At 34.3% G+C, this 26,623-nt stretch overlaps 1 protein-coding gene across 9 annotated transcripts in view; it reads left to right on the top strand.

Annotated features, from left to right (window-relative positions):
- Nol4 (nucleolar protein 4) overlaps nt 1-26,623 on the top strand; it is a 286,589-nt gene that overhangs the window by 234,956 nt on the left and 25,010 nt on the right. The gene's annotated exons all lie outside the window — the stretch shown is intronic.

Below are 26,623 nucleotides of genomic sequence, written 5' to 3'. Positions count from 1 at the left end.
TATGATTTTCCCTGCCTGGGATGTGAGGGTGGGACCAGTGGCTTCATGCAACTACTCACATTTGCTGTTGCTCTTTCCTTTTTCTTTGTCTCTTCAAATAATAGCCTACTGGAAAGCTCATTACCTGAGAATCAGTAATATCCAATATCAGCTCCAGATAGAAATGGTCTTTGCAGGCCTTAGTCATTTAGAGGGCTTGTGAAAAAAATATTAATTATATTCTGTGTTTACTGGAAAGTCATGGAACACTTTACAGATTTCTTTTTTTTTTCACTCACTATTGTCAGCAACTCCCTGAGGGTGGATAGCATTACCCTCATTAGCATACAGGAAGACAGGTTCAGAGAGGTGATACAGACAAGACAAAGTCAGCTGCCCTTGGAGTCTTTCTGTGATCCTATAGTGCTTCTCACTGATCTTGTTTCTAAAAGAAAAGCCCAGGCACTGGAGCAGGTCATTTTGCTTTTGCTCCTAATATTTCACCAAGTCACTTTTCTGTTAGAAAACAACTGTTTTTGTTCAAAAAAGACTTTATACTATAAGTAGAAAACAAGATTCGGTCTGGATTCCATATTCCTAAAGATCACTTAACTTCTCAAAGTGAGTGTTTTATTTCATTAGGAAAACTGGTTTACACCCTGTGACAATTGGTTTACTATTTATAATTAATATTGTTTAAATCCAACATTATTTCTTCTTAGCATCCGTTCTGTGAGTTTCATTTGGCATGGCACACAAAGAATTCTGCCATGTGATTCTGCTTTCTACTCAAACATCGAGAAGGCTCTCATAACTGAATTTAAATCTCTGACCAACAAGGATAGCCAGAAATCTTTAAGGATCTTGGCACTGAGACATGCTGTGTGCAGTCTTAACCCAGCTCAAAATTCTCAGAATTATCCAGTGGTTCAGAAATTCCTCATTAGTCCTCACTTCCTGTAGATGGATACAAGTTCCAAAACAGAATGGTTACATCTGTTTTCTGTTAAGCCACACATATGATCCCTGCTGCCAGCGGTTAGTTATATAGAGAACTGGAATTATATAAATCCTTCAGAGTTTATGAAACGTTGATGAATTAATTGGACCATATAAAGCTCTTTGAGTTATGAACATGAAAGGTTTTAGGGATGTGTTAAATTCTTCATTTTAAATTTCCATGTTGCTTTAAAATCTAGAGGAAGCCTGTTAGTATGTGGTCTTGACTCTCAAAGCAAGCCATTGGCAAGGACAGGAACCCACTGGTTCATTGAGAATCAGATTTCCTACCAGTGAGCTTGATTCCTCATGCATTTTAGAATGAATCCAGTATTTGTTTCCTTTTAAAGTGAAAAGCCTGTGTTTACTTATTATTTAAGAAATCCCTCCTCACTGTGACACTTCATAAAGATGGTCAATGCAAGACTTCACTTTTATAATCCTGTGACATAGTTCAGCTATCTGGGTAAAGGATGGGGTGGATCATTTTTGTGTATCTTTAATACTTAGATATTGTTTTTCCTTGAAATACAAGATACCTCATTGTTCTTAATTACAGTTTTTGGAGGAGACAGGACAATGAGTGAGATTATACCCAGCTACATATTGGTGGTTTATCTCCTATTGATGGCCATATATCTCTGCTTTTGAGGAGTGACATATCTTATTCATAAGCTTGATGAGTGATTAAGATAAATAATATCTGAAGAGTACAATGATTTTCTTGGATTCTGTCTCCCATTTTTTTCACTTAAATCACTTTATATTTCAAGAGAAGGAGCCTATTTGGTAGCAGCTCAGCAGATATTGTCCTTGAAAAAGAATAGTGAGTGCTGGGTGGGTAGCAATTTGTGCTATGATCAGGACAGATGGGAAATCAGTGGTGGACTATGGTGTGACATATTTGATGTTATTAAACAGAGTGAGATGTTTGTGTGTTGGTTACCTGTAATTTTAAAAGGGAGGAGGATGACTTGTGAAATTAGGGGGAAAATGCTATTGGATCACCTGAAGAAACCCCGTGGCTCAAGATTTAGTGATCACAATGGTTCCTTACTGTTATATGTTTCACAGTGGTCAGCTGTGATCCATATCTTTTCATTTTTCTTTTGTTCTTTAGGGCACCAAGAAGTAGGACATATGGTTATAAGAAATGTGGAGTTGGGAAGGTGGCTCAGTGGTAGAGTGCTTGCTTTGCAGCATGAAGCCTTGGGTTCAATTCCTTAGCACCACATAAGCAGAAAAAGCTGGAAGTGGCACCGTGGCTTGAGTGGTAAAGTACTAGCCTTAAGCTGAAGAGCTGAAGGACAGCACCTAGGCCCAGAGTTCAGGCCCCACAACTGACCTAAAAAAAAGTAATTGTGTATATAGAGGTTGAAATATAGTTGTGTGTACAGCCACATAAATGTGGTAATAATTTTAACAGAGACTTTTTGTCAATGGCATATTGGAACACTATGGAAACACTTTGATCAGGATAGTGTTTGAAAAATGAATCTTTTATTTCATATTTCTGTAGATGTAGGCCCTTCCAGTGACTTTTATGAACTTTGACAAATATCAAACTGAGAGCAACAAATTTTCAATAAGAATTTCTTCATGAATTTAAACAGTGTGAGAGTAGACTAGAAATCTATTTTCTGTGGCCTGCCAGCTCATATTTCCTTGCTGCTCTTGTTCTTAAGAATTCTTAGCTATTTATTCTTCTCTAGCATTTTCCTTTCCATATACAATGTTTTGGAGGAAATTGTACTATTCAGTCTTTTAAAATGTTTTACCACAAGACAAAATATACTCTATAAAAAGCATGCCACATAGTGCTATAAATAAACTCTGTGTAATAGAATATTCATTACAATGTCATCTCCTTCAAATAGATCCTGATATTTTCATTAAAATAAAAATATTAGTAGCAATAAAAATAGAAGCATTACTGGATACCATACTGTATGATGGATTTTAGAAGCTTTATTAATGTATTATGATTTTTTTAAAACAGTGAAATAAATTTCACAAGGTCACATGATTGCTTAGGATCCAGGTCACCTCTGATCATCAACTTGCTTTTTAAAATTTGACCTATTGTTATGGTTAGAAACTATATTTTAACCATATGAGATTGGTTTGATCAATTGAGAATGAATAGATACATAAACAAGAAGTAACAACTTTATTGGTCATTTTATCATCTGGTTTTATAATGTGATTCCTTCTAATATTTTTCTAGGCACACTTGTGAAGAGTATTGCACTGTATCATTCCATTTTACTTAAGTTTTGAATACCTTGTCTCCCACTATGAATCTTACAAAGCTTAGTTTTAGAAGCTCTTAATAATTCATCATTTCCTAAATTACTAAATGTGGTTCTATATGAAAAGTGCACCTTGTCTGTTTTCAAGATAATCCTTGAGAATTAGAGTTAGTGGGTCAAAGAACATCAAAGTGTTTTTTCAGTCTTTTTAAGCATTAGGTCAGGTCCTTATATCTCTACTTTATACCTATCAAAAATAAGGATCTTAGTTTTCTGACTATTTTTGCTTTAAAGATTTTAGCTATAATTTAAGCATATATGCCTATTAACAGCCTGTTCTGAACTCCTAGAAATTACTGACCTTGACCAATAGATTCTAACCTTATCAAACACAGCATGATTTCAAAATAATTACCTGTACATTCTCCACCGTCAAACCAGATATTTAATTCATACTATAAATATAAATTATCTATGATCACAACAACTAAAGTACATATTATATCAGGATATGAATATAAATAATGCATTAAAGCAAAGCAATATATAAAATCATAATGCATTTTATACAGAAATCTGAAGATACTATAGTATTAGAAAATCTAATGAAGTCATTTCTATATGCTTTTGTATGTTAAATCCATGAGGTGGCATGAGATAACATGTCTTGCCATCCCTGTGTATGTAGCTACTCATAGTGGTCATTGACAGTTTTTAAAAAATTACCTATTTTTACCAAGTAGTTGTAGAATGCATTTAAATTCTAAAAGTCAGCCTTTGAGTACAATGTATCAATGTCACTCTTCATCTCCCCCCACCATTGTTTCTCAACTCACCCCTTCCTTCAAGTTGTAAAGTTCAATTTTATATAATGCACATTAAATATAATGATACAACTTTTGAAATGGTAAGAAACTGTTGACAAGTTCCTAGTGGGACACTACGATATTATGTTGATTTATACAATGGTGACATTTCTGAGATAATGCATTGTGGGAAGAGGGACACTATTCAGTCATGTAAGACTGCCTGTAACACCTCAGCCTTTTCCTACACCCATCCTTACTTACTTAATGACAGCAATCGCTGCTAGATAGTTGACAAATAACTCAAAGGGAGGTGGCACTGTCGTTGAGAAGCACTGCTGTAGACAGATCATCTAAGATTTCATTGCTGGAATGAAAATCATGAATTCTACAATCTTTGCCTTGACAGCTAATCTTTCTATCTCAGTTCTTTCTCATGGTGAAGAGTTTCAACTTGAAACTCAAAACCTTCAGATTCTCAATTTGCTTTTCATTCATCCTGTCAAATGAATCTTTCACCCATCACTTTTTTCTTTCATTCTTTTCCCTTATCTTATTAAATATTGTTAAAAAATCCTAGAAAAAGGCTGAGAAAAATGGCTTAGTGGTAGAGTGCTTGCCTAGCATACATGAAGCCTTGGGTTCAATTCCTCAGTACCACAGAAACAGAAAAAGCTGAAAATCATGCTGTGGCTCAAGTGGTAGAGCGCTAGCCTTGAGCACAGAGAGGCTCAAGGACAGAGCCCAGGCTCTGAGTTCAAGCCCCAGGACTGGCAAAAAAAAATCCTAGAAAAAAACTCATATGGTACTAGATAAAAATCAAACAAATAATGCCCTTTAACTCAATAGTTGTTTCTTGTCACAAGCCACTAGTTATCAATGGTTATTTCAATTATGCCCCGAGTTTAGAAGCTAAAAACCTAAGATTTGTGACTATATTTTTATTTTTGTAGCACAATTCTGTGTCATAGTTATTACTCATTATTCAGTCAGTTTAACTTTTATTTCATTTATATTTATATTCATTTTAATGTGGATTTCTCTTTATGCTAGATGTTTGAAATTTGTAAGAGTAGGGATGCCATGAATGCCAATGATTTACTGCAAGTGGAAAGTCCCCAAAAGATCAGGCCCAATATATTCATTAGTTAATTACCTATAAATATACTATTTTTTCACACATCATTAGAGTGTGTGTACTTGCTACTCTTCAGGTTTATTAATCTATTTATATTGATTTTATTCGTAAGGTCTTTAAAGTGCCTGGTAGTATTTATTGAATAGCATCCTCCTAAAGAACACAGGTATTTTCCTTACATAGACACTATCAAGCACAATTAACTATCAAATTAGGACCTTAAGTTCATAGGTACAAAGTGATAAACATATTTGCACCAATCCAGTGAGACTTGGTTGTGAGCATCTTCACAACTGGAAGTTTACCATCTTGTTTCTATTAAACCAGACTCTGGAAATGGTTAGAATCCCATTTTTTTTATTTAAAAAATTTTTTTGGGGGTCTGGTAGTGGGGCCTGAACTCTGGGCCTGGGCACTGTCCCTCAGCTCTTCAGCTCAAGACTAGTGCTCTATCACTTGAGCCACAGTGCCACATCCATCTTCTTTTTTCTTTATGCTTATGTGGGTGCTGAGGAATCGAACCTAGGGCCTTGGGCATGCAAGGTAAACGCTCTACCACTGAGCCACCTTCCCAGCCCTAGAATCCCATTTTTTAAAATAGTGAAAAATAGTTGGGTGCTGGTGTCTCATGCCTATAATCCTAGCTACTTAGGAGGCTGAGATCTGAAGATCACAGTTCAAAGCCGGCCCAGGCAAGAAAGTCTATGAGACTCTTTTTTTTTTTTTTTTTTTGGACTGTGGGGCTTGAACTCTGGGCCTGGGTGCTGTCCCTAAGCTCTTCATCTCAAGGCAAGCCCTCTACCACTTGATCCACAGTGCCATTTTCAGTTTTCTGAATGGTTCATTAGAGATAAGAGTCTCACAGACTTTCTCAGGCTCCTGAGTACCTAGGATTACAGGCATGAGCCACCAGTGCCCTGCTTTCCATGAGACCCTTATCTCCACTAACCACCAGAAGTGGTGCTGTGGCTCAAGTGGTAGAGCACTTACCTTGAGCTGAAGAACTCAGAGACAGTGCTCAGGCCCAGAGTTCAAGCCCCTTGATCAACAAAAACAACAACAACAAAAACTGTACCAAAAAAGTCTCTTCCATTATACTTTTATAAATATATAAAATTTTATACACATAAAGTTTAAAATAAAAGATACACATTGAATTAAAATATTTCATACATTATAAAATACCATTCATATATAATCATTTGACTTTAAAAATTAAGTTCATTGGCTGGGAAGGTGGCTCAGTGGTAGAGTGCTTGCCTTGCATTCATGAGGCCCTGTGTTCAATTCCACAATACCACATAAGCAGAAAAAGCCATAAGTGGCACTGTGGCTCAAGTGGTAGAGTGCTGCCTAGAGCTGAAGAGCTGAGGGACAGAACCCAGGCCTAGAGTTCAGGCCTCATAACTGCCCTCCCCCCCCAAAAAAAAATTGAGTTCATTATGCATATTACATAATTGAGAAACATGATTAGAATAGTTCTACTGAGAATTGTACCAATGCTTCCAAAGCAAATATTTGAGCATAGTTATGTAGGTACTTTCTGAGCAAACTAATTAATTTATGCATTTGTATTCTTTTAGCAGAAGCTGAAAAATGTGGTTAGACTTCAAAGATAAATTCCAATTTGTTCTTTAAAGATAACTTTTCTCATTTTTTAAACTTTTCCTTGTGAATTACTGTGTTTTATTATTTCACTGTCTGCATCAATAAGGAAAATGATTACTAGTAAATTATTTTTAAATACTTAAGGTTTATTTAAAAGGTGCATAGTAAGCAGTCTTTCGATGGTAAATAATTTGCTCTGTACAAGTGGCACAGAATGAATACAAAGAATGAAGCTTTACTGAGAAGTTACTAGTGCCAGATTCTGCTAGGTAACAAGTATATTTTAAATTTAACTTGGATATCATACTAGTGAATATTAATTGTACAAATCAAGGTGTTTTGTTATGACATTTCCATACATGCATATAATGTGATTTGATCATATTACTCTACTATTTCTAAGATACCATTTTTTGTTTGTTTTTATGTAGCCACTTTCTTGGGTATCTAAGATCTCTTTTATCCTCCTCCTTTTCCCTTAGGTATTTTAAGTCTCCATTTACAAATGAATACGGTAAAATATCTTCTCATAATAAACTCTATTCTACTGAAATAAGTGAAATTATCATGATACATGTATTTTTAGAGCCATGGCCCAAATGATCAGAGAGCCAGGACAGTTTTGAGCAGTTGGCCTGGGGACCAAAGAAAGGAACCAAGAGGTGACTATATCTGAGTCAAACCTTGAGAAATGAAGATGGACAGGCAGGAAAGCTAACAGGATAGCATGCTTAGGCACATTGACATGTCCAAAGATAATGGTCCAAAGTCTACTGCTAGGAAATTGTAGGATTCCTGACAAGAAGTGAAAGAAGATGGAATTGGATATTGGGATGTTGTGCAGGGGTTTTGGGTATCCTGGGAAGTTATATGAACTTTAAGCCCTTGCCAGAGGAGACTGGAGAAAAAAAGTAGCATTGCCAGGTTTCTAGTTGATTTCAGAAGGCAGGGTTTTAGAAGGTGTGAATGAGAGTCTGGGAAAAGCTAGGTGCTGGCACAGTGGGTGGTGACTTTCCCACCACCTCTAATTTTAGGATTCCTGTTTAAATTCATTGTTGCCTAAGGCTGAGCATATACTTAAAAGTAATTATGACAATTTGTAGCCACAAAATAATTGCATAATCAGAGGGCACACTGAATGTCAGTGATGTGGGAATGCCTGTCCTATGTAAGACTACATAGCACAGCTTCATTAAGAATCAAAGTTTAATATCTTTCAATAATTTAGCCCATACACCAGCATACAAAATTACATTTTCTATGTTAAATACATCTTATCAAATCTCACTAAACAGATGTTACATTTTTTTTTTACTAGCCAACACATTTCTATGTCTTTTTTCAAAATATGGAGTGGAGTCTCCACATATATCTACCTAGTGATGTCCTCATCTCTCAACAGTACCGTGAGACATGGGTGATCAAATTCCTTCCTGTTTTCATGGATGTGGAATCTAAAATTTAGAAAGTGTTCTGACTTTCCCCTAACCTCTCTGGATTCTTTGAGAAGATGGAAAGAAACTACAATTTCTTGATTCTATTGTCTTTTCATTACATGTTCTACTTTACCATTGGATTTTAAGAAATGTCCCATTAAATTATTTTTAATTTTAATTTAGGTTGATCTCTGTTTTATGAGGTTATTAATTTCAAGGGGGTTTAAATGACAGGAGATGAGTAGGTGGTTAAATTCAGAGAGAAAAATTCAACATGGCATGTTGATATACTTTTGATGCCAAAGTCAGAGAAACATATGTTTTACTGAGTTCTTCTGAAGCTAACATCTTTCTTAATATTATTTAAAAAACCAATTATTTTAGGCTTAGCAGATAAATGAAGAATCCAACATACTTGGTTTATGTCACACATATTCACTTTCATAATTTAACTTCTTATAATTTGTTCATTCCTTATTCTCTCTTTTTCCATTTTATCTACCCACTTTAAAAATCATTAGTTACTATGAAACTGCAATATTATTTGTATTGGGAAAACCAAACCAGAATCACACATTTATTATGCAGCTAGATAATAGTACCTAGCATGAAAAATTGGGTGCCACTTACTGAACAAAGAGTTTATGATGTTTGACATTTATGAGATTTATGATGTTTGGTGTGACTTGTGCTAATTACAAGGAGACTATAGGCCTCAGGGAACACACATTTCCCTTAATTTCTCTGCATGCTGGTAACTGAGTGTTTCTGCATAGCTGGATATTTCTAGGCTGCTGAAGATTCGCCTAAGAAGAAGATCCATCTTTGTTTTCTGTCCAGTACCCTTTATTTTGTCAAGAATTTTTTTTGTCTCCCATAAGCCAGTGACTCCTAATTATGTACAGGACTCATGTTTATACTTGTTCATGCTCTATTCATGACCTATGAAAGGGAATACTTCTTATCATTTTAGTTTATCAAAGCTATTTTCTAAGAGCCATTTCCTGCACTCTCATAAAGAAATAAACCATGCTTATGTGGTACAAAAATTATGTCACATTGATTTATAAATTCCTTTTAATTATTTTTCCCTGGACACAAGCTATCTCAAAATAGCATTTTTTTTTGCTGATGAAATTAAAAATTCTACTGATATTCCTACATTAGGACCAAATCACTTCTCCAGTAACATGTTGGGTCCTTGTTTTTAGTACTACTCTGAGTGTTTTACTTAAGAAAACATAGTGTACCCTCTGGCCACAGGTGCTCTCAATACATAGCAGGATGGGTCACTTTTTCATCTCTGGTATTATGATTAGCCTCCTAGTCCCAGTTCCTTTATGAAAATCTAAGTGGCATTTAATAGAAATGGTGTTTCTGACTACTGGATAGAGACCAGAAAACCAAAGTACAAAGTGAGGTTGTAGCTGAAGTATAAAGTTCTATAATGAAATAGCTCATTGTGAATTATCTTAATCTGAAATACATTCTGACTTTTTAAAAATCTTAGTAATTAAGTTAATAAAGCCATCTACTTTACTAATTTCTTTATCTCTACCACAAGATGCATCAGAGAGGAAGAGATTACCTTGATGTAAGGTTCCTCAACTGTGACAAGGTAGAGGTAAAAAGTAGCCTTTGACTTAAACTTTTATATTTTAAAGAGTTAAAACCAGTGAGAGGTTTTGAACATGTATTCAGTATGTTCTCAGAGTTAAAATACATCAAGATCATTAATACATATCTTTTCAAGAGAAGAGCTTCTTTTTCTAAATTACTTATATATAAAATTACTACAGAACAATTTAGTTTCATAAAATTTAATTCTATACATTGATCTTATATTTAGCATTTCTGAGGCTGTGGATTTGATACACAACACACAAACACACACAATTAAATTATTTAAGAAAAAGACATGAAGTTGTTAATTTTCAACTAGTTTTTCTTCCTTCCTGCCTGCCTGCCTGCCTTCCTGCCTTCCTGCTTTCCTACCTTTCTTTGTCTTCCTTCCTTTCTTGTTTCCTCCTCCCTTGCTTCTTTCCTTTCCCTCTTCTTTTTCCATGAGTTTCCTATAAATTACTATAGATAGTATTTTTTCATTAAAAAAAGAAAAAAGATCAGTATAGTGCAAATAAAAAAATAGCCGTTGATTGTCCTGAATAATGAAAATCAGAATGCTTCATAAATTTCAACTCTAATGTCATCATGTATTCAGTTCATAGCATGGGATAATTTGAATATTACTTTGGATATAGACTTCAGAAGGTCACATTAGTTTTAATTCAATTGCTTTTTTTCTACCATTAATTAGTGTGTATGAAGCAAGTTTGAGAAGTCCAAGGAAGCTGTCAAGCATTGTATGAATCTCAGTTTGTGGGAAGAAAATTTCCTTTCTTGGGAACTGCTTAGGATGCATGGGATTTCTTCTGTTCTTCACGTGGGATCTTTAAGTTGGATGTGTTTTTGAAAACAGGAGACCTTTTCTGTAATTCCAAGTATTACATTACTATCCTGAGCCCTAATGTATTGGTAGTTCACAGCCTACTATCAAAATTTGTCCAGGATATTTCAAATATTGTGATCTAGGCTTAAATTCCAAGATCTTTATTACTCAGTTGTCAAAGCAACATTTTAAATGCATATCAACATGTACAGGAAGCATATTGTACATGGTCATGCCTGTGTTTGCAGTTATTTTACACATATAATAAATATGTGTAAATATGCCTTCGCAGTATTTTCTCAGAATTTTCAAGCATTTCACAAAGGAATATGTTATTATTAATGTTTTATTATTCATACCTGAACATTGCACAAATAGGAAATGCAGTTCCTCCTTGCTGTTCCGTTTTCTTTCTGTATGAAGGATTCAAGGTGTGTGAGTGGGAAGCATATCCAAACTCCTAATTAGTTTTTTTTTTTTTGTGGTCCAGTTGTTCTCTGCTTGAGGTCCCACTCCTTGATATATTTGCAGGTCCATCTTGAGGAGCATGTATTTTAAGATGCAACTCACAGACTAAACTCTCGTTCACAAATGTCCTGGTTTTCACATAGCAAAATAGCTCTCAGCACCATGTAGTTTTGTACTTGATTATGTACTTAGCTAAGATTGTAGAGCCTTCTAGGTTATCTTTTGGAATGTTTTCAATTTTATATCGCCCTTGAGGATCAAGAGAGCCAAATATCCTCCAAATATAGACTGGATGAGAGTAGTACTTAATAAATATCTATATATAGGCTTGATGTAACATGGCAAAAGTTCAATCTTAAGAAAGGAAAAAAAGCCCCTTAATAAGATTTCTGCCAGCAAAATAATAATGCTTGAGCTAGGGGATGGTAACATATGGCCAGACAGAGAGGTAGGCTTTGGGATTAATGTTTCAATTTAAAATGCAGCGAAAGAACCCAGTAAACATGGTGTCTGCACCAAATAGAGAAAAAAATAATCAGAGGCAATGGGATAGGAAGCAAGAGTGTAGGTTGCAGATCAGACAAAGACCGTCTCAACATTTAGTTCTTTGGCCACAGTGGCTTTTACGCTACTCCGTGGGGGGAAAAAAAACGAAGACAGCTATGAGGTTTCTGACAAAGCAATTATACGTAGCACAGATGCAGGGAGCTGACCTGACATTTGCCCCTGGATAGTTGTCATAGCAGCAGGCTGAACGGAGCAGCTTGATACAAGTGCCACTGCTGGCTTTGCAAACAGTTGCACAGTCATTTCAGTACATTGGAACATGAACATGCGGGAAGGAGTATCATTTCCTACTCTTTTCCTGTCTTTCTCCTTTATTATGCGACTGTTGGTTAATTTTTATATACTCATTTCACAGGAGATTTGTGTCTAGAGGGAAAGGAAATTATATGCCTCTGAGCACCTATTGTAGCACTATGCATCACAGCAGATACTGTGAATCTAGGGAATTGTCCCTCCAGGGAGAAAATATTTTAGAAAATGTTGCTAACAAAGGAAAGAATTTAATGTCATAAACTGGATGCAGCATATATATTTACATACATATACACACATGTGTATATACATATGTGTGTATCAGTATTCTGCATATAATTTTCATTCAAGTTGCAAATGCACACATATACCTGTTTATCTGTGTATTGTACATAAAAGATGACTTTCAATATGTAAAATGTGATTTGCATATATAAAAATGCATAATATAAACTTAAAAGAAAAAGCATTGTCAACCTACTAAAGATGGCTTTGGGATCATTGCTGGGCAGTCATTTGCATTTTAATAATATTATTTCTATTTCATTAGCCTGATTTTAGCATTGATGTGGATGGCTATATGTTCCTGACTATCTTCCCTGTGTCTGTATATTTTCTCTTCTTGTAAGGATACAGTCACGTTGCAGTGGTACCTAACCCATCCAAGATAAGAGGTAATATAGTCATCGTTAGGCAGATGTTATCTGCAAAGACTGTATTTCCCAATAAGAAAGATTTCCAAGTACAAGACATTAGGACTTTAATATATTTTCTTGAGAGGTCACAATTCATCCTGTGTATAAATCTCCTCAGTTCCTGTCATTCCTACTACTGAAAACATTCACCCATCCCAACATCCTGTGATGTCGTAACTCATTTCTTCATCAAATCTTATCTTTGTTCATTAGTATTAACATAATTTTGTACAGATTTATGGAGCACAATGTGATAGTTAAATATATGCATAATGTATAATGTTTAGCTCAGTTTAGTAAACATTTGCATCTCTTCAAACATTAGGAGCACTTTCATTCTTACTTTAGTTATTTTAAAATATAGCTCTAAATTCTAGTTATTTTAGATCATTTGTCTGCCCCTCTCCCCTTGATCCTACCCCAATGTACCTTGCTTCAACAAGGCCAGAAAAAATTGCTTCAACATTCAGAAAAGAACAAAGATAACATAAAAGCAATTAAGAAAACCATTCATTTCTTAGTACATTGAAATCAGAGGAGCACAGTACTTATAATTTTGTTTTTGTGTCGTGAGGCATAATTTTGTTTTTGTTGTCATGAGGCTTGAACTCTGGGTCTGGGCACTGTCTCTGAGTTCTTCAGCTGAAGGTGAGCATTCTACTACTTGAGCCACAGTACTACTTCTGGTTTTCTGGTGGCTAATTGGAGTTAAGAGTCTCACAGACTTTCTTGCCCAGTCTGGCTTTGAACCATGATCCTCAGATCTCAGCCTCCTGAGTAGCTAGGATTACAGACATGAACCACCGATGCCCTGCACTGTACTTATGAATCAAAAACAAAAGGAAAAAGTAAATATCATATATGTTTGAATGTACAAAAGATTTGTTTGGCTGAAAATCAGGGCTAGAATCTTTGTGATACAATTATGAGATATTTATTAAAAGGCAACCAAAGAAATCATTTACAATGAAGAATATCTAGGATGAAACATCCTAATAATGCATAATTCATAAAATGAATTTAAATTTGTTGAGGAAGGAATCAAAGAACTCAAAAGGAAAAAACAAATGTTAGTCAGTGACCTTTAATTTTTCTTGTTTTCTTTCCTTCATATAATGTTTGAGATGTTCATATTATACTCTATTATTATTATTTTGTTTATCTCTACAATACTTGAAAATTTTTAATATATTTTATCATAAAGATATTGTTCAGAGGGGTAACAGTTACATGAGTAGGCCAATAAGTACATTTCCTATCAAGCCCTCCTTTATTTTTCCCCTACTGTCCCTTGCTGCCCCAACTCCCCAACCCCTCTCTCCCTCCCCCCTGAAGTTGTAAAGTTCATTTTCAACATAGTGTCTTGTACATCTCATTGTTACAATGAGTCAACCTGTATCCTTGTTGCAGCATTTTCTTATTTCCCTTCCCTTCCCCAAATTAGAAAAATGTATAAACAAGATGCAGGGCACCAGAATCAAACACAGTGAAAACAGATTATTACAGACATTAAGAAAACCCTGTTTACATGTTTTTTTTTTAGACAAAACAGTGTCCTTTCTTCAGCCTAATGCTATGCATCAGAAAAGGTTGGAGGGTTGGTCCCAGAATTGTACTGCACTCCAGAATGAATACCTTATTCATTCAGTCTACACACGGAGATGTGCCCTGTTATGCCTTTGCAAGAGTTCATAAAAAGCAAGGAGTAGAAAGACAAGTTGTAGTTCATTTGTATAATTCAGACTCTTAGAAATTAAAAAAATATATTATATTCCTTGTGAATTTGGTGCTGAAATGAAAAAAAAAGGCTTATCAGCACATCTAGCTGCTCGCACAATGCCTGGGTTGACACAAACAAATCCTATCAAAGGAAAGTTCTCAAGTAAAGATAATACGGAATTCAGGCAGATGGATTCTATGTAGTTCCATTACTTTTTGTCTTGTTTAATTTCATTTTAAATGCTATATTACGATACAAGAACTCCCTTCTGAGTGACTAATTAAAACATGTTTGGAATTGAAGTAGTCATTTAGGGCACTTAGTAAACTTTAAAAATTAAAAACAACACCAGAAGATAATGGCTAAAAAATATGCTTACTCTTAGGTACATCTATCAAACCCTATTAGCATCCATTATGTGAACTTCCATGTACTAGGAAAACAATAGGCTATTTTTAATTTGAAACCTAATTGTCTATTGGCACGTGGTTTTATATTAAAAATAACTATTGAGTAGTTTTAAATTTTTTGCTGTGTTTTGTTTCATGGTGCTAGAAAAATGAACTCAAGGCAAGGGCTCTAGTATTCTCAGTAAAGCTATCTTCCACTTTTTTGTTTCTCTTTATTTTTGTGGCCTTTTTGCATTGGTTATTTTTCAAGATAGGACCTTGCTATAGGCCTGGACTGGGCTGAAACTCTGTTCTCCTATATATGCTTCCCTCAGTCACTAGGATGACAGCTGTGCACTGCTGTGCTCAGCCATTGTTCTTGCCTGGTAGCTTGGTATGTAAAGCACTGGACAAAGTGTCCGACCTTTAGTTGAAATGGTATCTCCCAGATATCTATGACTTCCTACTGTGATTTCCCATTCTCTACTCACCAAGAAGCTATGATTAATGGTTTGAGCCACCACACCCAGCATGAAAAAAGTTTTATATCAAGTATGCAATGTATTTCTGTTCATTGTAGATGTACCTGTATTGTGTAAGTGTTTCTTCCCCCATAATCCTATTGTTCTGTAAGGGCAAGGGTCTTGTCTCTTTTATCTGCTGGTATATACACAGCACCTAGTTAAATGGTTGGCGTAGTAAATAGAGACTATTCATAGAACATGGTTTAAAGTTTTCACTTACACCAAGATTTAGATTGTAAAAGGCCTCTTCCTGGCTTGTAGACATGACATAATGAAATGGGCTGTGTTAGATATGGCATTTCTCTAGCACAGGAGACTGGTTAGACACAGGTATAGTGAACCAAGATCAAGAATTCAGAAAGCAGAGAAAATGATGGCTGGAAGAGAGAAGATAAGTACATAGTTTTGGACCTACTGAGTAAGAAGAAATATAATATCCAGTAGGATATGAAAATATGGGCTTGAGGGAAGGTCTTCATATTTGATATGAGATTTGGGAGGGGAACTCATATACATACATGTTTGACTTTGCAGAAGTTTCATAAAAAATCAAATAGAAGCAAATACAGATTTGGGTATAAATTTCCTACAAAAATTATTGTCACCATATGTATTGTCACAGAATCTTAAGAGAGATATAAAATACTGCTTTGCAAATTCAAATACTGTTCAAGAATATTTGTTTTACATTTGTATATTGTAGCACCTAATATTAATTACTGTTTTGAACAAGCTGGATTTTCAGTGTAACTGGAAGTAAAACTGTAAACATTATGTCTGATAAATGAAGAAGTATGCCAATAATGCTATGTATCTTCTGATAAATAGCAGAAATAGTGATGCTTTTTCTAATAGTGATATTTATATGCCCAATGCCCACAGCCAAACTGGAAAAAATCATTTTCCAAGCCTAAATAACTTATAAGTTGCCAAAACATTGTTGTTAAGGAAGGAAACATTACAAAAAAGCATCCTAGTTATTTATGTGAAAACAGAACATTCGAATATATTCAGGCTTAAGTGATGTATTTTAAATTCATCACTGGATTATTTATTCTTAGATCATTTCATGTCAGCTCATGCATGTTCTTTTCAAAGTCTAATTTCACATTAATATAAAACCATTATCACTCAGTGATTCAAACATCACCACATTGATGTCTTTTCTAATTACCTTAGTTTGACAATTTCATAATTAATATACTTGAAATACCAAAATGGATGGGCAATTTTTGTACCCAGCTTAAATTAAATTATAATAACCTATAAGCTTTCATTGCAACATGTAGGAAGTAAGATCTCAATTATATGACTCTTTCCAGATACAGTCCCAAAGGAATTATGTGTACTATAGGATTGGTCATAATGTTTATTGAAAGAAGCTATGAAGGAATCCATTATGCCAACTGACACTAAGAAAGGATTATTTTTCATTCTGCTTATTCAACCATGTTGGCACACCTGGTTCTAATTTTGAGACCATCTATGATTACTTTCCAGCATCAGTATAGAAATAGCATCATTAGTCAAATTTTTCTACCTGCTATAAAAGAAATGTGAAAAGATGACTAATTTCTACTGTGTCAAGATTTTATTTTGCAGAAGGTTCATAGTATTTTTCAAATTTCTGCCTCCCAACTGAGCTTAATTTTCTTAAGTCAGTCAGTAATGAGAATTCCCAGCATCATACTTAGTGATTTCTGTGGCCAATAAATCGTATCTGATAGTGCACTTTTAAAGTACTTGGCCAGAGTTTTGTTGCTTTAGGGTCATATAACCATTTTGTGACCGTAAATCTAGCCGCAGTTTTAAAATAGCCTCGTCTTGTGCTTTTAGAAATACGAAGGGAAAAAAGTCAATTTGTTTTCTTAATTTATCTTTTAAAATGTCATACGTTGTTTTTTTTATTTGAACTACATTACCACAAAAAAACAGCATTATTATCTGAGTTTATTCCAACATTGTCCAATAATTTATGCCAATAAACAAAGAATAAACCATATATGTATATGTCCTTAATATAGAGATATACATATGTATAATATAAAATATATAGAACATAAAAAATATAATTCTATATAGTCCTATTCATATATTATAGAGCTGATTAATTTATAAAATATGCTCCATTTTCTCTCAGGGCAACATTATTTTTCAGTTAGGCAACGGGTACTATTCGTCTTGTTTTCCGGATATTGCCATGTCAATAGGTTTTTATGTACTAGCTTATGGTTAGTTGCTTTAAAATTTTCCAGTATGTTTTTCAAAAATTAACACAAAAATTGTGCTGAATTTCTTTTTTAATATTTTTATTGTAAAGATACTGTACAGAAGGGTGTCCCTCCCCAATACCTCCTCCTACCCTGCCCAATTTGTAAAGTTCATTTTCAACATACTGTCTTGTATGTCCCATTGTTACAATGGGTCAACCTGAATCCTTGTTTCAGCATTTTGTTATTTCCCTTCCCCTCCCCAAATTAGAAAAATGTGTATACAAGATGCAGGGCACCAGAATCAAATACAGGGAAAACATGTAATACCATGGGGGAAGAATATACAAAAGAAACAAAACATCACATAGTATATTAAAATCAACAGAGACAAAGAAAAAAATCTCTTGTGTACCTATCTTGATATTCATTTTGCTTAGCATCTTATATGGTCATATGTACATAGCTTTTGACCTTTTCTGCGTGTCTGGTAAGATTATCCTACATGTAAAATTTCAATTACAACTTTAGTATGTTTAAGCTAACAGAATACAATCAATATTATTTTTAGATACTTTGAAATACTTCTTTTAGGAGAAATTCTAAAATGATTTTATGACATAATTGTATTGGAACTCTTTTGAGTTTTTTTTCCATTTGTATATATTTGTTGTCAGGACTTTTAACATAGCAATCCAGAACCAAAGACCTAATTTATATACCAGATAAGTTCTTGTTGTTTGCTAGAATATCTTTTGCTATTTTACCTTCTTGCATTTTTAATTGCATACTGGAGATAAGATGGCACAATTTTTAATAAATATGTTCTGCTTGTTGATGTGAAGGTTTTGGAGGATAGATTACAGATTTCAGGAGGAATATATGATCAGTTAATCTGCAATTCATTTATTAAAGAGACAGATGATAGATAGATAGAAATCTATTTTCTTTAGTTTTACTTTTGTTTAAAACCATTGGCAAGTCTGATTTATCTACATACTATTTTTATTTTTTTTTCTTTTTGCTTATGTGGTGCTGAGGAATCGAACCCAGGGCCTCAGGCATGCAGAGCAAGTGCTCTACCACTGAGCCACCTTCCCAGCCTTACATACTATTTTTAGATATTACACTTTAACATTTATTTTATTTTTAAAAAAATTTTAATTGTTTTTATTGTGAAAATACTGTACAGAGGGGTTACAGTTACATGAGCAAAGTAATGAGTACATTTCTTATCCAGCATTGTTGGATCCTCTTTTGTTTTTCCCCTACCATTCCTTCCCTCCCACCTCCTCATCTACACTCCCCCCTCCACCCTGCTCGCCTAAATTATAAAGTTCTTTTTCATGTAATGCCTGTTTTCACTGTATTTGATGTTGGTGTAATTTGGGGAGGGGAAGGGAAAAAACAAATTGACCCATTGTAACAATGAGGTGTATACTTAAACATTTTTTAAGTACTAAAAATGTAAAGGTACACTTGTTATTCAACATTAGATACATATATTCACTTTTTGTAAATCTTATTCAAAAAGTAAATTGCAAACTGACATCAAAAGCTACAACAATTTTAATTGATGATAAACCTGCTACATCAGGGTGCATTTATATGGCCAGAAAATGAAATTGTTAAGATTTCTTTTAGTTCATGATATGACTGGAGTGGAAAGAGCAGAAGGGAAATAACAGACATCTTGCAGAACATTTTTATTCTGAGAACTTTGTCCTCTAGGACAAAAGAAGACTCAAAAGGGAAGGGATGGTAGGGGGAAAACAAAGGAGGAGGTAACAATGCTCGATAGGAAATGGACTCATTTCCTTAATCATGTAACTGTAACCCCTCTGTACAGTATCTTTACAATAATATATATATATATATATATATATAATTCTTAAAGAGAAATTGACATGAAAAGTGACTTTTAATAAAATATATGCGATGATGTGGACAAAAATGTGAAGAATGAAATAAGAGCCAGGGACTTTCTGAGTGTTTCTCAAGTATGTGACAAGGACAGTATTGACAGGACTTAGGGTTTCTGGGTAGCAGTATAGGAGAAGCTAAAACAGTTGCAAGTGATGTATTAACTAGAGCAAGAACAATTGATAATAGTACAGGCAGTATTTCTTAGTTTGAAATTTTTAAAGGGGGTGCCTGGAGGAAAGAAAAAAGATGAATCGAATACCAAAATGTTAAATTTAATGTAACAGTATAAGGAAATTCAATTGTGGGCTTCAGAGTAAAGTCTGGGGAAGATTGTAGAGACACAGTGAAAGCACACCTGTGTTAGAATTGCCACGTCAAGTGATGCAACTTTCACATCTGAGGGAGTATTGTAAAAAAAAAGTTTGAAAAGATTGTTTAATCAACAGGTCCCAATTATAAAAGATTGCTTTCCAGATGTTTTATGGTTTTCTTATGTGGACTCTGTAAAGGAAGAAGATGGAGGAAAATGTATTATGCTCATATGGTTAGGAGAAATCATTTCTTATTCCTAAAATATATCAAGATATAATGTTATAGAAAGCAATGTGGTATGTTTTTATCGAAATTGAAAGACTTTTATGAGGCAAAAAATTACTATGATATATCACATAAAATGTGTTTTGTTAGATGTTTTGAAATCATGTTTTAAATTCTAAAAATACTCATTTAAAAATTCATTTTTGATGAAGGGGAGAATGGAGTCGTAATATGCGATGCATGGGTTGAGCTAGATAGGGGAGAATGATATGGGGAAACATCACTCAAGATGCATTGTACTTAGAAACGGATGTCTTAAGTGACCACTCCTTTGTACAACTGCTCAAATATAATTAAATATAATTCCAAAAATATTTTTTGTTGTAAAAACTTACAGAGAAAAGTTTTTTTTTTTTTAAATTCAGGGTGTTTTGTTTTTGTTCTGTGGCACTGTCTTTAGCTTTTTCACTCAAGGCTGGTCTTCTACCACTTGAGCCACAGATCTACTTCTCGCTTGTTAGTGGCTAATTGGAGATAAGAGTCTCATGGACTTTCTTGCATAGGCTGGTTTCCAGTAACAATCCTCAGGTCTCAGCCTCCTAAGTAGCAGGCATTACAGGTGTTAGCCACTAGCACTTAATGCAGAGTGTTATAATCAATTACTAATGGGCAAAGTGTAACATTTAAACCTGAAGTTCCTATAAACTAATAGTTCCCAAATGTGTGTTTTTCACATTTCATTTGTAAATTTATATGCAATTTTGTAATGTACTATTGATATTTTTGAGAGATCATACATACATAATACATTTATTCATGAATATTTATCCCAGAATTATCAAAAGTATATCTGAAATATATTGTTAAGATAGCTCGTGATGTTTTCATATATGTGAATTGCATGGAATGGTTCACTCAAGTTAGCTAATATAGCCATGATCACTTATGTGTCAGTTATTGTGTTGAGATGTTTAAGCTTAATTATTTTGACATGTGCGGTACTTGGACTTGAGATGTTTAAGCTTAACTATTTTGACGTGTGAGGTACTTGGACTATAGTCACACTGATTTGAAAAGATCTCAAAACTATTACTCTTGCCTATTTGAGATTTTATGACTTTGATCCACAGTTCTGTTTCCTCACTTTTCCAACTCCAGCCCCTGTTGATCATTAGCTCGTTTATTAGATTCTACCTTATGAGATCAAACCTTTGTTATTTATGCATATTGCACTCATGTGTGTAAATATTGCTGTGTAAGAGAATCTGTTAAAATACTCACTACTCATTTGTCTACAAAGAACTTGATCAGATTCTGGTGTGGACTTCTGATTTGGGTTTACATGAGAAACAGATTTATAGTAAGTCCTCCATTGTTTCAATGTTTGCCATTACATTATCTGGAGATTTGGTCAAAACATGACTTTCCATTTTCTCTTTCTGCCTCTTGGAGAGCACAATTGCAACTTGAGATCATAGTCATTTGTGGCTAGAATGTGTGAAAAACCATAAGGAATGCTCCTAATTGTGTGAAAGAAATCACTTCATGGGTTGCAGAAGCAGGGATGGGGGTGGGAGGGGTGGGAGAGAGAGAGAGAGCCTTGTATTGATGTCCTGAAAAATCTCCTCTCATTATCCCAAGTAATAAATCCATTTGCTTGAAGTGCAGACCAATTTTTGTTAGGAAGAAAGGCTTCTAAATAAGAGTGCTGGGTCTCTCACCTCTATGAATTTTCCTGGGAACACTTAGATATGTACTTCCTATCAGAGCACTTGCTATCAAGTAAAAGGAAAGGACTTTTTAGAAGGTTGTTGTTTTCCTACACCTTATATAAGTAATAAATTGCACTTACTCACCCCATTTGTATTAGCAAAGAAACAGAGGAAATTTAAAACTTCTTAAATGAAAATGCTCCAATCCATGACCTGAAGACTCACCTCTGTAATCCTAGCTACTCAGGAGTCTGAGATCAAGAGGACTGCACTTTGTAGCCACCCTAGGCTGAAAAGCCCATTAGACTCATCTCCAAAATAATCAGAAAATACTGGGCTAGAGGTGTGTCTCACATGTTAGATCACCAACCTTGAGTAAACAAGATAAATAAGAAAGCAGTCCTGAGTTTACATCCCAGAATGTCAAAGTAAAAAATAAAAATACGTAATGACAGGAGAAATCTAGTAATACTATTTTATAGACAATTTTGGCAAATTTCAGCTTGTTTTTTATCCAAATACTGTTTTGTAGGAAAAAAGAAAACCCTAGTAGCTTTATTCAAAGCTTTTCACCTTTAAATAGCTTATCAATACTCTACTTGACCATATCACATGATATTCTACCAATGTAATTCCATATTGAAGCATAAGTGCCATGCAAAATCCAAAGGGCTATACAACTATAATTTTAAATGCAAGCATGAAATGTGTGTATTATTAAATATAAAGTTATTTGATTAGAGTTTTCTGACTGTATTTACAGACAATAAAAGCTTAATGAGAATGTAAAGAGTATTTAATAGATAGATGGTAAAGGATCCAAAGTGTAAAAAATAGAAGCCTTGAGGTAATGCACTAAAGTTAATGAAACATTTCCATGTAAACAGACCGCCAAAAAGCTAAGTAGAATCAGTTCCATTACAAGTTAAAAAAAAAAGTCCAAAGAAGTCATTCAGTAAATGATTCCTGAGATATGTGTGGTGAGTTAAGAATCAAATTGCTCCATCTGGGAACCAAACTTCAGAACAACTATTTGTCTCTATCTAGTTTCTAAAGTAGAACCAAAATGAGTACAAAAACAGGTTTCTCAGTGTATTATGGGTCAGGAATGACATATCCTAGGCCTTTTCCAGACTTGTTACTCATCTGTAGGTCAACATTTGTCCTCCTGTAAGCCCATTTTAATATGTGAAAATTTACAATTAGTATATACTATGTGTGTATATTTGTATAACACTTATACATTACAGGGTTTGAAACTCAACTCCTTGCATCTGCTAATCAGTGTTCTACCATTTGAATTGCATGCTAACTCCAGAACATAAGGCCAGAGTTAAATAATAAAAGTCATCCCCAAAAGATTTTTTAATTGGTTTTATGTTTTTTTATACTTAAAGGAAACTGTATCTACAATGCACTAAGCATTCCCTAATGCTCTGCTGATGGTCATTCAATGATTGTCCCTATCTTATTTTAAAGCAGTTTTCTAAAATTTAGAAATACTTCAATAAAATTTAGAATACAGATTTAGTTTTAATTTTTCTTGTTGATGAACAATATGTATTTTACTTGCTTGAATTGAAGATTTACAATTCGAAAAAGGCTCTTTTTGCAAACTGCGTTATAGCCATCCAAGAGACAAACTGGTGGCTATAAAATTGTTGAAAATGAGTAACTATTAAAGATACTTACACAGGCAAAATATCACCCAGGAGAATATTCATATATTGTGTCATTGAAAGTTACTATTCTTTGAAACCCATAATCATAATCACTCAAATAAAAGTATGAATTAATGTTGTATTAAACTTTTGCCCAAAGGACATTACAGATCAGATTTTATTGGAAGTTTCGAAGATTGTATCCCACAACCTATAGTGCACTGCCAAAAACATTAATAATGCAAATCTTTTTTGAATACAAATAACCTCTGTAAAGTCTGCTTTGATTATTAATGGGATTAATTATCTGCCTGCTCAGTGCTGTTATTTTCATTTGGAATAACAGTTGATAATGAAAGACCAACTCAAAATTTTAAAATAACACATTTAATAATACAAATTAATTCTTCGATATAATCAAGAAGAAAATATTGCAGTGATAATGTCTTCTCCCTTACTCAATAAAAACTTATTCTGTGAATGTATTTTATTGACACTTTCAAACTGAGAGATAAATTCAGGTTTTATTATTTCTTCCAAGTTATTTTCAGACCTTGAGAGGTGGAAATGTTCATGGTGAGCCCTATCCCAAGACCCCCAAATTGCTGTCTTTCAAAATTCCAATAGCTAAATGTATTTGCAGATAGAATATTTCGCAGCAGGGTAATTTCCATAATGTTTTTGAGGCAGTGATTTGGTGAATACAAAGCTGAATAAAGCAGAGATGGTAATCTGCTTAAAGAGGAAGGATGCTGTCCTAAAACAGACCTACATGTCCTCATACATAATAACAGGAAGTCTCTGGGGCATTTTCCCTAAAAGGCAGGCAAACCCATGGAGGCCAACTTAATAATCTACTACTTTGTGATATATATATATATATATATATATATATATATATATAAAATCCATAGCAAACCCATGTGAGTTTTTCAACCTTCACATGACTATAATAAAATACTTGAGATAATTTCCTTGTAAAAGGTAAGGTTCATTAAGCTCACATTTTAGAAAATGGTCAGCCATGCCTGAGTCTCCTCATTGCTTTGGGGAGGAAGTCTGACACTCCACATGGAAGAGTATTGTTACTATGAAAGACTATAGTGCATGAGATATGGTCATCATTGTTTTAACTGTTTTCTATTTTCTCCAGTGATAATAAGATACAATTTAATAAAATCATATGCAAACACAAAAAAGATTCCATTTACGGTAGTTGACTTCACACTGCACTGGCTACCATGTTTCTGAACCACCACTATTTCTTGGTCCATAGTACTATGGACTTATTCACAGTAAGTGGTAGTTACTATGATTATGTATTTACCTTAGAGCTACTGATTTATAATATGCACTCCAGCAACACTGGATTTCTATAACTCCATTATTGAAGCTCTTTTGCTAAAAGGTAGTAAATGCTGTCTTAACATCCAAAAATCCCAAAGCAAACAAATATATCTAAAAGTCCCCGTGGCCAGAGGTCATTTTGATAGACTTTATATCCTCTTTTATAGCAAACAAGAATTTAAAAGTCTCCTTCTTAAGGTATATATGAAGGGAAAAAAGCTTTCAGAATTAAAAATAATAAAAGTATATTTTAAATTTAAAATATATTAAAATAATAATAAAAACCTATCAAGTTTAGTTCAGCACAGTAGAATTGTCATTATCAGCCGTATTTTTCTTTAGCTGGTTCCTCTGTAAGACAGTTTCTTCCATGGAAATGTGATCCTGTAGTAATGCATCCATCAAGTGAATTCTATGGTTTAAATGGCAAGATTTTATTGTGTAATCAGTTTTTAGTTCATATGTCAACTCAGTTCTGTTTGTATTTGCATTATATAAATTTCAGATGCATCCTAATTGTTTCAGAGGGCAATATTTGGCAAATAAATTCCTATTGTAATGTATTTTTATGTCATTCAAAATTTCCATTTCAATTTATTTTAAAAATGTTGTGCATATAATTGGCTCTAACCCTTAGATTTGGATGTCATCAAGTTCCAGATTTTTTTTTAAAATCTGAGTATTCCTTCTTTCATAATCTTACTAGAAATGAATAGACAAAAGCCAAAGATTACCTGTCAAAGGCTGGGAAGGTGGCTCAGTGGTAGAGCGCTTGCCTTGCATGCATGAGGCCCTGGGTTCTATTCCTCAGCCACATAAGCAAAAAGAAAAAAAAGAGCTGGAAGTGGCGCTGTGGCTCAAATGGTAGAGCACTAGCCTTGAGCTGAACAGCTGAGGGACTGTGCCCAGGCCCAGAGTTCAGGCCCCATGACCACACCCTCCCCCCCCCACAAAAAAGATTACCTGTCTATTGGCTACATCTGAGTGAAATGGTGAGCTTTGAATGGGGCACTTAGAGTTGAATCCATCAGAGAACCAAGAACAAAATCATCACGGTGATGCTGTTAATCCTGGTGCTGTTTTTCACGAAGTGAAAAATATTTTGCAATATTTCTGGCTTCATAGAGTATATTTATTTCCTATTTTGTTTCCTGTTTTCTAAAAATTGGGGGCACCAAAACATGTGAAAGTAACTTGTTGCGTGAATATAGATAGTGTTCAGAATTTAAGAACTTCAAATGATTGGATTGGTTGGTATGTGTCTGTTAATGGAAACTATGTGGAGGCAGAGATTAGAAAGCAAAAATATATGTCTGAGACAGGCAGAAATGGTCAGATAAGTTGATGTTAGGCAAAATGAACCCTAAGATAAGGACTCAAATGGTTTTTCTTTCTTGCTATTGTTTCTAACATATTTACAAGATGATTTCTTTTGCTTTGTATGTCCCTCCCCCACGGTATAATCCTGTTTTCACTGTATTTGATGTTGGTATAATTTGTGGAGGGGAAGGGAAAAAACAAATTGTTTAAATAGGGATACAGGTGGACCCATTGCAACAATGAGATGTACAAGACGTTATGTCAAAAAACGAATTTTACAACTTTGGCAGGGGTAGAAGGGATGGGAGGGCAAGGATGGGAAGGGGAAGCTAAGGAGGAGACAGCAATGCTTGATAAGAAATGTACTCATTACCTCGCTCATGTTATTGTATCCCTTCTGAACGGTATTTTCACAATGATAAAAACTTACAAAAAATAAATAAATGTTTCAAAGAACTTAAATTTTGTTAAGTATTTCTTCCCCTGGAAATTTCTCTTCATGCAATTTTAAAGCCTAATCTGTTTCATAAAACTGTATTTTCAGCATAAAATTTAGCATCTCAACAATTTCCAAGAGTACAATGCAACCACATGCCAATTGTTATACAGAAAATTTCTGTGACAATTTCCC

The sequence above is a fragment of the Dipodomys spectabilis genome, unplaced genomic scaffold, assembly GCF_019054845.1.
Source record: "Dipodomys spectabilis isolate Male_0828 unplaced genomic scaffold, ASM1905484v1 ptg000024l, whole genome shotgun sequence".
Classification (NCBI taxonomy): domain Eukaryota; kingdom Metazoa; phylum Chordata; class Mammalia; order Rodentia; family Heteromyidae; genus Dipodomys; species Dipodomys spectabilis.
Note: the sequence above shows the minus strand (reverse complement) of the source record. Positions and strands in the feature narration are given on the sequence as shown.